Source organism: Podarcis erhardii (assembly GCF_964252035.2).
Source record: "Podarcis erhardii genome assembly, chromosome: 4".
Taxonomy (NCBI): domain Eukaryota; kingdom Metazoa; phylum Chordata; class Lepidosauria; order Squamata; family Lacertidae; genus Podarcis; species Podarcis erhardii.
This window is the reverse complement of record NC_138508.1, coordinates 91,211,450-91,224,525: the sequence shown is the minus strand read 5'-3', so window position 1 is coordinate 91,224,525 and position 13,076 is coordinate 91,211,450.

Here is a 13,076-nt window from a genome sequence, read left to right as displayed (position 1 = left end):
TCATTGGAACAGCTCCACAAGAAGATGGACTTGATGACTATTAAAATTGATGACTTGGGACAAAAAGTGACTAATTTGGGACAAAGAGTGAACATCTATACAGAAGCCGTTCAGGAATCGATGCAGGAATCTACTTTGGCATGGCAGGCTGTGGAGAAGGCGAGGGAGAAAGTTGTTGTTGTTGAACCTAAAGTAATACGGGTGGAGAGGGAGAGAGCCCCAGCCTTACAGAGGCAATTTGATGACTATAAGTTGTTGCCTTCTATGATTGAATTCAGAGAAGGTCAGATTTTGAGGATTGGAGCCCTGCTTGTACTGGAGAAGGAAAGTTGGATAGATCACCTCATGCAGGGATTTACTGACCTTTGGGACCTGGACCTGGGTCAGGAGGAGATTGGAGTTGTGGGGACTTTCAGATTTGGAGGGATTTTGAAACACGTCCTGAAATATCTTTTGGATTTTAGTTTTAATTATGGAGATTTGGCTGACCTGTCGAGAAGGAATAAAAACATTGCTAGGTCGGAGCTTCCCCGAGATCTACTCTTCAGCATCAAAGGAAGGAAATTAAGAACAAGATCAGCAGAAGACAAAGTAAAGTGCATGTATAAATATGAAGAAGACCTGCAGAAGGGACTTGGAAAAGAGTTAAGAGCCTCGGACAGAAGATCACCAGGTTGATGGACTATATGGAATTGACGGAAATAACTGGCAGAATCCGAGACCAGGGAGAAGAGACAGTGGAAGAAGATTGGAAAAAGTTTAAAGTTTATTTATAGAAATACTGTAAAATTAATGAGTGTCAGAAAAATGTTGGAATGAAATTATAAGGCTTTAGTAGAAATGTTATAAGGAGTTAAGCATAAATAAGTATTATAGTATTAATGTAAAATAAGGTTAAAATAAGTTAAGATAATTATATGACAGAAAATATAGAAAGATGGAAAGGAATTGCTGAAACAATTAATAGAAGTGGAATACAAAAAGGGAGGTGAGAGGAGGTCAATGAAACAATGAACGTGATTTGCAAGAACCATCTTAGCTCATCCCTCGTTCCATGCCTGGTGGTGTTGCAGGCTTTTAAAGGTGCTCCAAAAGCTATTTGACTGGAGAAGACTGTCGGATGAAAGACATGATCATGTTTCACAATCACATGCTGTATGTGTCATATCACCTTCTCTTCTCCTAAAAATTATTCTCTGTGCGTTCGTATGATAGGTGAGATGTACCTCATTGTACTTATGATAATAAGTTCTAAAAAGAATCTGCTTGGTAGCTCCACTGCATGAACGATCACAACTCAACAATGCATCCCATGAAAACTGAAGAGCAATTAAATGTTTTTGACAAAGAGAAAAATAAGAATAATATGTGAATGTCACATTGGGAGATAATAAATTCAATGACATTTTGCATTCCACTTTAATTGTAGCCAGAAATATTTGAATACAGGAATGAATCATCGATTAAGGCACCAAATAAAATGACAGAAGTTTGGGACATATACAAAATGAAGAAGCATGGTTAAAAACACAACAGCTTGTGCTAAAGCAAGAATGGGAGTGACTTGGGAGAGTGTGCCGGCAAGCAGAGAGTCACCAAGGCCACACGGAGAGCTGAGGAAGGACACATTTGGGCTGCAGAAATGAGATGGAAAGCTTCTTTCTAATCTCTAAGGACCAAAATGTCAATGTTCAAAGAAGCACATGTGTGGCTATCATTAGTCTAATTCCATGTGTATAAGAGGTCACTTGCTATGAAGGCATGAAATTTGCAGTTTGTTGTGCACCATTCTGGAACAAATTCAAGCACCAAGCCGCATGCTTTCAGCAAGGCCAAACCATCTCTTGGAGAATTTTATCAGCGACATAACATCATAGCCAGGCAATCACGGAGATTACCTGCAGCTGAAATCTGATATGATCAATCCATCAATGACAAAGGCATGATTAAAACTCTAAAAATGAATGATACCAGTAGGTTTCACAATAAAATTCACAAGCCACGGTTGACAATTTCCTCACTTATATTTGGTAGCATTAATCAGTAGATGGAACCATAGGCTAAATCCCGGTAGTGTGCGGAATGTATAGTCCTTCTGTGAACTAGAGGATTCAATCGGCATACACTCAGTTTAGAGTCAGCAATATGTGTGATTTACACAGGCACTACTGCCAGGAGAAATCAAATAAACGGTTCTGTGAGGGAGAGGAGATATTAGCGGAGCCTAAATTTAGCTGATGCAGACTAATGGAAAGTAGGCAGCAGAAAGAGGTGTTTGTGGTTAGTGCCACTTCAAGTTGCTATTTAGGGGCACTGCATGCATTATGTTCATTTGGTTTTCATAGGGCAGGTGCAGCTAACGTGGGCCTACAAATGTTGCTGAAGTCCAGCTTCCATCCACCCAAGAGTGATGGGACTTGTTGTCCAATAATATCTGGAAGGACTGAGGTTTCCAATCACTGTTTTAAGGGAGCATTTATAAAGGGGTAACACCAGGGAGAACCATCTACTTTCGGGTCATCATTTCAGAGAGTGTAAGGGGCAAACTCCTTGGTTTTGGTAAAATGAGTTAAGATGATGGTGATTCGTTAAATTTATAAACCACATGTGCTCAAGATCACAAATAAACCTTTGGAAACACACATTATGGTTTTTATGGTTGTATCTCGCCATATTTCACCTCTGTTCAACTTCAGGGAATCGACTTCCTTCCCCATGGCCGTAAATAAGCAGATCAAATGAAAGGGATTCTTACCAGTTAATTTCTTTAATAATCACAGTGAGAGAACAAAGAACACGTCTCCTAGAAGGGGTGTGTGTGGATACTATCCAGAAGAAGAATCTGTTAACTCTCTCTTCCAGTGTTTCTTCTGCTAGCTGTTGCCCATCCATTATTTCCCAGCTTCTGCCTTCTGAACTATGCCCCTCTGCAAACCACTGTTCCAAATCTATACTGTCCTCCTGCTCCTGGGAAGATTCAGGAGCAGGAGCAGGGGGGAGGGAGAGGCTCCCACCATTCCCCCTCAGTGCAGCCCTCCTCAGCACAGTCCCTGACAACTGCATACTGGTCACGACTGCATAATGGTCATATCCCAATTTTTTCAGACCCTAAAATTGGCCCCAGAGCATTCCCTGCATAACAGTCTCATGGGTAATGCTGAGGTGAGCTGGGGGTCGGCACGTGGGCTCCTGGTGGCTCTTGAGGTGGTGAGGGCAGGAGTCCAGGGCCTCATTGGCTTGGACCCAGCTGAGAAGCCCTGCTCACACCTGCCCGCTTGAGCAGAAGTAGCTGGAGGAGGAGAGGCAAGGCAAGGCTGTCATTGCTGCTGCTGCCAATTGGGCTTGTGTTCCAGGACCCAGCCAAAAAGGGGAAGCAGCAGACAAGCCACCACCTCCACCACCTACCTGTGACCCCTTCCTCCCCCTCCACTCCGTAATTCACTGCATAATAGTTGTATCCCCCTTTTTGGAAAGGAAATATCTGTCATACGTGTGGAGGAAAACCTTAAACATGTAGCAGAGTTCCCCAAAATAGACCAGAAGCAATAGTACTTCATCCAAGAGAACCTTACTTGTGCTGAAGGCAAATGAGCATAATGGTCACAAATCCAAGTACATTCAGGCTTGGCACAGTCCATAAGAAATAATAATAATAATAATAATAATAATAATAATAATAATAATAATAATAATAATAATTTATTTATACCCCACCCATCTGGCTGGGTCCCCCCAGCCACTCTGGGTGGCTTCCAACAAAACACTAAAATACAATAACCTATTAAACATTAAAAGCTGCAGTTGCAGCACTTACAAAAATTTACAAACTTATAACAAGACTAAAACTTAACACTAAGCATACTATGTACAGAACACCACACCTGAAGGAAGAGAGATAGTAAAAGAAAGTAAAACCCAGGCTCCTCCTGGCCTATATTTATAGTCAGCATGACCTTAATTGGAAGAGATAAGAAAACTAGTTCAGACCAGCTTCCCAGAAGGTATAACCCAAACAATCATGACCCTTCTGCCTGCTTCTCTCACACAGAGAAGCTTCTAGTACCTTCTAGAATCCTCTTGTATTAATCAGAATAGGAAAGATCTCCACACATCAGATCAAAACTTTCTGCACTAAGAAATGCAAATTGACAAAATTGGCACCCAAAAATGTGACCATTACGTGGTAAAATATGGTTGAAAGTTGATACATAAGTCTGATTTTTTTAAAAAAGTAAACTGCAGTATGTCCCACATGTTCTTCTGCACTTTATACCACTGAAAGGCTATGACTGTCCCTAAAACCCACTGTGACAATATATGACCAGTGACAAGAATAGAACATGACAAGTGATTTGAACTGGTACAATAATGCAACTCATTCTGTGTTTGATGTAGAGTGCAAACACATTCCTGACATAACACCTCTTGGAGGATGAAACTGGAGGTCAAATCAAACTTAAGGAAACGTGAGACATCTTTAAGCGTCTTAAGTGTACCCAAGGGAAACAGACACGAATTAGGAATTTTGTGACTTTGATTCCATGCAGCAGGCAATCTGCACATAGAAACATAGAAACAAACTGCAATTTCAAATTAGTCCCAAGCGCAGCACTTTATAACAGATATCACAGTGTTAAAAAAAATAAATGTTGATGCCAAATTGAATCATTGGTGGGCAAAAGGAAATCATAACGGAGTTGGTATAGTTTCACTGTTAAAATCGGGTTCTGAACTAAGAAGTATCTGCTTCAAATCAAACAATTCCCGTTCTCAAATATTAAAACAATTTCAATTTTAATAAACATATATATATTTAAAAATCAAACAATTTCCATGCAAATGTGAAGGATCAAATATAATAGACATGATGTAGGAAGACCTGACACCTTTTCCTTTTTGAAGAAAAGAATCTGGGCAATTTGAATAAAGGCCACATTGTGTTTCTGTTTGTATATTGTTTTGGAAAGTGGGAAATGATTAAGTTTACACAGCAACTTAATCATGCAAACTGAAAATGAAAACTGAAATGAATTTCCTCCTGATCCCTGGCTGTGAACTAGGAAGTTTCTATAAGTGATTATAAAAATGAAGGTAGTGAAAATAGCATACAAAAATCCATTATATTTGGCGGAATTGCTTGCAAAAATATATATATGAGTATACATTAGTCTAAAATACATAGGAAAATGTGTCTATTAGGAGAAATTTGCCCTACAATGCAGATGGTGGGGTTTTTCATTTTTATTTTTTTAAATGCAGTTTGCGGCAAAATGTGGAGAACTGAATTTAAGAATGGGGAAATGAGGAATCAAGAGAACCAAAACTGGCAGATCCTCCCATCGGCTTTGAAATATTGGTGGCGAGAAAGGAGCATTTCCTAGAGACAGATCCAGGTTTTGTGCAAGTACTTTTGGGTGATAGAATCCCAGCAGAGAATTAAAACCACAAAATATGCAGCAAAGCGAAGCATGAAAATATAGGCTGTTAAGCCTTTAAAATATGAAAGCATCCAAAATGCTGAGCAGTAGGTCTCTTCTGTTGTGCTGCTATTTGCCTAAGAGTTATTCAGTCTGTAACAGTTTTGTCTTAGGTACAAATCTATTGAATACGCATTAGTAACTAAAGTACCGGTAACACCTGCCTGTCTTATTTATTTTATCTTTTTTATATATATATAAAATATTTATTAGGGTTTTTTATAAAAGAAATACAAAGATAATAAACAGCATTGCTTTGTTTTAACAAAATTTCATAACTTCTTTGGACTTCCTCACGTCTCCCGCTCCCACTTACATCGTTAATAAATTTTTTCAAGCAAATTATCATCTTATTTGCAAATTTATAACCACTCAATTCAATATAGTGTAACAATTCTCCAACAAATTTTTGTTTCTCTTAATCTCATTTATTGTCAATTTCCGATCCAATTTAGTGATGGCCAATTATTTATAACCAAGCATCCTTATTAACATTCCTCTAAATCACAATATTTTTGTAGATAAATCTTAAATTTCTTCCAATCTTCTTCAATCCTTTCTTCTCCCAGGTCTCGAATTCTGCCAGTCATCTCCGCCAGTTGCATATAGTCCATCAGCTGCATCTGCCATTCTTCCAGTGTGGGTAGATCTTGAGTTTTCCAGTTCTTAGCGATGAGTATCCTTGCTGCCGTTGTTGCATACATAAAGAATGTTCTATCCTTCTTTAACACCTTCTGGCCGACATGTCTTATTTATTTTATCTAACAAGTGCAAACACACTGAGTAAATGTTATTTGGTTATTTAAACTTTAATAGTGAGTGTCTTGCATAATTTTTATAGGTAAAAATGTAAAGGACCCCTGGACAGTTAAGTCCAATCAAAGGCGACTATGGGCTGCAGCACTCATCTCACTTTTCAGGTTGAGAGAACCGTCATTTGTCCGCAGACAACTTTCTGTGTCATGTGGCCAGTATGACAAAACCGCTTCTGGGGTGACGGAACACTGTGAATAAATAAGTGCCAGAGCGCATGGAAATGCCGTTTACCTTCCTGCCGCAGTGGTACCTATTTATCTACTCACATTGGTATGCTCTTGAACTTGTAGGTTGGCCGAGGCCGGGACAGAGCAATGGGAGCTCACCACTGTGGTGCAAATTCGAACCACCGACCTTCCGATCAGTAAGCCCAAGAGGTTCAGTGGTTTAGACCACAGCGCCACCAGCGTCCCCAATTTTTATAGGAGGGAAAGGCAGCTAATTAAAGGGTTGAACAACCTGGTCTCTTCCTTCCCCATAGCTCTGTAAATGTGAACTAGAATCTAATTCCCACATTTTGGCCCCTCCCCAAGTGAGAACTATGGACCACCACAGCTCTTAGAACCACATAGAGAGCTTTCATAACACAACATGTCTTTGAAAATGAAGAGGAGATGAACCACACAAGGTGCATACCTATGTGTAAACAAGGTATACGACTGTCATTTATCTGAACAATTTTTAAAAGTGTTTTTCAAACCATTCCACTAAATGAGGCCATGTTATATGCAAATGTAGCTTTTGAGAAATGGATTTTAATTGCAAGGATTTCTAATGAAGTGCACAGATGAAAGGGAATTCTAATGTTATTTCATTAGAATGAGAGGCACGGTGTTGATTTGGGGGTAGTTATTGAAGACTTGGAACAATCCAAAATAATAAAAGCAGGAAATGAAGCCCATGTCTTCCTTAGTCTAACTTGCTCTTCTTGTGCGAAGGAAAAGTCCTTGTCTGGAGATAAAAGGGCAAAAGACAGGGGAGGGGGTGGCTCGTTGCATAGCTTGCCCTCTAGGTCTTCCCATAAATTATGTCTCCTGACAGCTTCTCCAGGCAAGCCAAAATATGTAACATAAGTCCTGGCAAAGATTAAATCAAAATGACTAAAACATCCTTCTTTAATAAACCTCTGAATATAACCCACAGTACAAATTCATCCTGACTACGGGACACAAAACAATAGGTTTACAATGGCATTTGACAGTGATGTTAATTTACTTTTAGGACTGATTACACTCTGCTGCTCATATCTTGGCAAAACAGGGCGGTGGGTGAGCTTTATAGCTCAGCTCTCACCCAGTCAGTCATCAGGATTAAGTACTGCAAAGACCTCTTCCTAGAAAGGTCACTTTCTACCATTCTTCCTCTTTGCCTTCCTGTTTGGAGTGGTGTAACTCAGGGGCTCGAAAGCGAGAGGAAAGTGTACTAGCAACAGACACAGTGAGTCTCTACACTGGATTTTGCTGAATACTAAATCCTAAACTGAACTGGCCTGATTTGGGGCGGAGCTGGGTTTTAGCTGACATTCAGAAGACATCTTAAGGCAGCCCTGGACTGTCCTGGGTTGGGAGTGATATGGGACCATCAGGGGAGAAGATGCAGTTTTGTATCTGTAATAATAATAATAATAATAATAATTATTATTATTATTATTATTATTATTATTATTATTATTATTATTTATTTATACCCCGCCCATCTGGCTGGGCCTCCCCAGCCATTCTGGGTGGCTTCCATAGAAACCAAAAATACAGTAAAATATCACACGTTAAAAACTTCCCTGAACAGGGCTGCCTTAAGATGTCTTCTGAATGTCAGGTAGTTGTTTATCGCTTTGACATCTGCTGGAAGGGCGTTCCACAGGGCGGGCGCCACTACCGAGAAGGCCCTCTGCCTGGTTCCCTGTAGCTTTGCTTCTCGCAATGAGGGAACCGCCAGAAGGCCCTCGGCGCTGGACCTCAGCGTCCGGGCAGAATGATGGGGGTGGAGACGCTCCTTCAGGTATACTGGACCGAGGCCGTTTGGGCTTTAAAGGAAAGGTCAGCACCAACACTTTGAATTGTGCTCGGAAATGTACTGGGAGCCAATGTAGGTCTTTCAAGACCAGTATTATATGGTCTTGGCGGCCGCCCCCAGTCACCAGTCTAGCTGCCGCATTCTGGATTAGTTGTAGTTTCCGAGTCACCTTCAAAGGTAGCCCCACGTAGAGTGCATTGCAGTAATCCAAGCGGGAGATAACCAGAGCATGCACCACTCTGGCGAGACAGTCCGCAGGCAGATAGGGTCTCAGCCTACGTACCAGATGGAGCTGGTAAACAGCTGCCCTGGACACAGATCTGACCTGTGCCTCCATGGACAGCTGTGAGTCCATCTGTTTCCAACAAAGGAACACACATAGACAACGTGCTTGGGAAGCAGACCCCAGCAGGAATGAACTTCCTACTTCCCAGTAGGTTGGCCTGCATTGGGGATGAGCTGTGAACAGCCCTATTGAACCCATAATATTTCCCTTACATGTACAAATATGCCTTCATTTTCATTTTCATAGTCTGCTGCAACCATGGTTGACTAATGATGGTTGAGGGTGTAAAACCAATAAACATGGTTCTTCAAACCCACTTCAAATCTAGAGGCACTTGCACATGTAAATGGGCCATCTTTACAGTAATAATAATTAAAATAATAATAATAATTTTATTGTTTATATCCCGCCCACCTGACTGGGTTTCCTACAAACAGATAATCTGACTTTGGTTGCATGGGAAGGCATGCAGAATGACCTCTGGTTTTTGTTTTTTTTAAAAAAAATATGCCATTCATTGCATATGGTGTGATATGAAAATTCTGCCAGTGACATCAGTGCAATGCTCCATCCATAGATGTAAATCATCAGTGATGGTGCAATCATCAGATGGTAAACCCACAAATGTGAACTAGTCCTCAAAGACCATTGCTCCAAAAAAATGTTGGGTGGGGAACCATATACAGTATCTCTACGGGAATATGTGCCACGCTCTTCCTGAAAATTTGCTACATGCAGAATAAATGCTTTCTTCAGTAAAAATATGTTTTTCTTTTGTGGCAGACCTGATTTGTGGTGTAATTGAGTCAGTGTCTGTATTATATAATGAAAAAATGAAAACTCTGCTAAATAATAAGGTAAATAAGCATTTGTGGTTGTTGTTTCAATTGATTTCTTAGTCACATTTTTGCATTTAAGTTTCTCAAAGCAATTTATGCAATAGAAACAGAAATAACAAAGATGCTTAAATAGGATATACAAGCAACAGTAGCAGCAGCAGCAGCAACAACAGCAGCAACAACAACTAAAACAACAACAACAAATAATCTCCATCCATTGATATTGATGGATCAGCCTACACATGACTCCTGAATGCAATATCCATCAGTCCCTAATTATGTCATAAGAATATTTTGACCAGGCAACAGGTCAACAATCAGATATATAGAGTGGTGGCTTTTCATTCAGCAGAATTCTAACCCAGTCTACTTTGATGTTACTTCTACTGAATTCAGCAAAGCTTACTCCCAGGAAAGTGGTATTAGAATTGTAGCTTTATTGATGAAATGAAGATAAAATGTTATGGTGAATAAATTCCTAAGGTCAATTCACAGATTTTGCTTCCTTTTGGGTGCATTCAGATCTAGGGATTATTGCATTCACTTTCCTGTTTCCATTAATCTGTCTGTGTTTTGAACATTCCTTTTACACTGCAGTAAAAAGGTAAAGGTAAAGGGGCCCCTGACCATTAGGTTGAGTCGTGGCCGACTCTGGGGTTGCGGTGCTCATCTCACTTTATTGGTCGAGGGAGCCGGTGTTCAGCTTCCGGGTCATGTGGCCAGCATGAATAAGCCGCTTCTGGCAAACCAGAGCAGCACACGGAAATGCCGTTTACCTTCCCGTTGGAGTGGTACCTATTTATCTACTTGTGCTTTGACATGCTTTCGAACTGCTAGGTTGGCAGGAGCAGGAACCGAGCAACAGGAGCTCACCCCGTCGCGGGGATTCGAACCGCCGACCTTCTGATTGGCAAGTCCTAGGCTCTGTGGTTTAACCCACAGCACCACCCGCATCCCAGTACTTGTTACACTCCAGTACTTGTTGCATTGAGGAACTGTGGCTTTTTTGTCAATGTACTGCTATGCTGCATTAAGTTTCATTCACACCAGTGGACATGGTGTGACACAACAGAAGACACCATTGAACCACCTTGAGACCTTCAGGTATAGGGTGCTTAAATAGATACCGTATTGGCCCGAAAACAAGACACACCCACAAATAAGCCACGCCTTTAAAATTCAAGGCTTATTTGTGGCTGCGGCCCACCTCCCGGCACTACTACCTCTCCAAGCTGGGACTGGGGGAGGCTTGGGAGTGGCAGGCAGGCTGCACGCCGTTGCTCCACGCTCCCAGGCTGCTTCCTGGGGGGAGCCGCACCGCTTTGCCAGTGGCTTCTCCCCCTTCTTTGACAGCTTGGGGAAGGCTTAGGAGTCGCGGGTGGGCAACACACCATTGTCCTGCACCCCGATGCCCCTCCTGGGCAATTGTTTCAGCAGTGATACCATAAGGTAATGAATATAAGCCCCACTTTAACTTTTCTGGATCAGAATTGGGGGGGAAAGTGTGGCTTATATTTGAGCCAATATGGTAGGTAGATAGCTAGATAGCTAGATAGATGATAGATAGATTTGTTGTTGTTTAGTCATTTAGTCGTGTCCGACTCTTCGTGACCCCATGGACCAGAGCACGCCAGGCACTTCTGTCTTTCCCTGCCTCCCGCAGTTTCGTCAAACTCATGCTGGTAGCTACGAGAACACTGTCCAACCATTTCGTCCTCTGTCGTCCCCTTCTCCTTGTGCCCTCCGTCTTTCCCAACATCAGGGTCTTTTCCAGGGAGTCTTCTCTTCTCATGAGGTGGCCAAAGTGTTGGAGCCTCAGCTTCAGGATCTGTCCTTCCAGTGAGCACTCAAGGCTGATTTCCTTAAGAATGGATAGGTTTGATCTTCTTCCAGTCCAAGGGACTCTCAAGAGTCTCCTCCAGTACCATAATATATAGATGATAGATAGATAGATAGATAGATAGATAGATAGATAGATGATAGATGATAGAACATGACAGCACCCTTTGTGCATATGTGTGCTTCTGTTTCCCCTGATTCACACCTGAAAACAACAGGAAAGAAATGTATGCCACCTTACTGCCCCAAATTTCATCACATGGAGTAATCCATGAAAATGGCAAGGTAATTGCAGAACAAAACCCAAATGTTTTTCCATCTTAACAGGCTTGTAAATTGATTCACCCCACCCACCCTGGAAGCCATTATCATGGAAATCTGAACTAAACTTCTGCTGGATTCTGCTAGTTTACCAGGTGGCTTTTATGTCACATGCAGTGCTTTTTCCCCCCCTGGAAAAAAGGTGGAGGAACTCACCACAGAGTTAGTTAGTTTATTTGTTTGTTTATTGCTGGCCCAGTTGCAGTGGCAACCCTGGGCAGTGGCTAAATGTAAGATGTGATTAATAAACTTAAGCAAACAATGATCTGCATTAAAAATGGCCTCAACTTTATTGATTACAGAGATAGGTGGATTTTTGGCTTAAGCACTGGGTGTATATCTGTTCCAGCCCCACACCGACAAAATAATAATAATTATTATTTAATTTTTAAAAGCTAAGGGATCTCAGTTCCTCCAAGCTCCTATTAAAAAAAATCCCCTGGATGTGAAAGATCGCAAAAAAATGGAAATAATCAGGTATAGTCAGGAAAACGGGATTAAGTACTGTCAGAATTTAGCCCGAATATTTTTTTTTTAAAAAAATACAATCAAAAGTATAATGTATTAATGTATTAAAAATTTTTTTTTTAATGTATCACACATCTGCACTTAGCACATAATCAGGAATAAGCACAGATTTCTGCTGCATGTACACTCATGGGCAAGCTTAGATTTTCTGTAGAGTGGTAAGTGATAGAGCCATATGAAAAGTCAAAACCATTTATTTAAAGCACTTATTAGAATTCTTCAGTGGTTAGTTCATAATGCTGGATTGAATCACTTAAGCTATTGTTTGGGATGCAGGCCTTCAAAATTAATCTTTAATAGGTACAAATAATAATAGATTAAACACCCATCTGCATGAGATGATACTTTGCCCTTATTTAATTAACCAGTTTTCAGCTTAAAGAGCCTTTACAAGAGAAAAATTGGAAACATGCTGATTAATAAGAAGCCACAGTCCATGGAAGCGAATGGGCTCTCAGAATAACTGAAGCCAGCTTGACTTTGCATTTGTTTTTACGTGAGAAAAATGCCTATCACATAATGCATCACCTTTAACACCACAGAATAAAGATCCATCAAGTCCTTGTTACTGAGAAATATCTTAATATGATAAATGTTCTTGTCAACGTTCAGTTAATCACTGAATCTAATCAATACCACCCATTTTCCAAATGAATTTGAACAGTTTATCTCGCAGGGAGCGTAATGAAAGGGAGCTTTGAAAAATCCATTATGTTTTCATGAACAACTGGCTCCCAATAAAGTTTAATTGGAGCAGCTGTATTTTTATTACATTAATAATGATGTCCCTACATGGCTGACCTTAGATTACCTGTGTACCACATACCAGTGGCTCCATGAATAAAATGACAGCTGGGCCCCTGTTTCACCTCAATCCTTGATTGCTTAGAAGGCCGTAATATTTTCAAGGGGATCTCATGGACTGTTCACGAATAGTTAGAGCAGATGTGTTGCTTA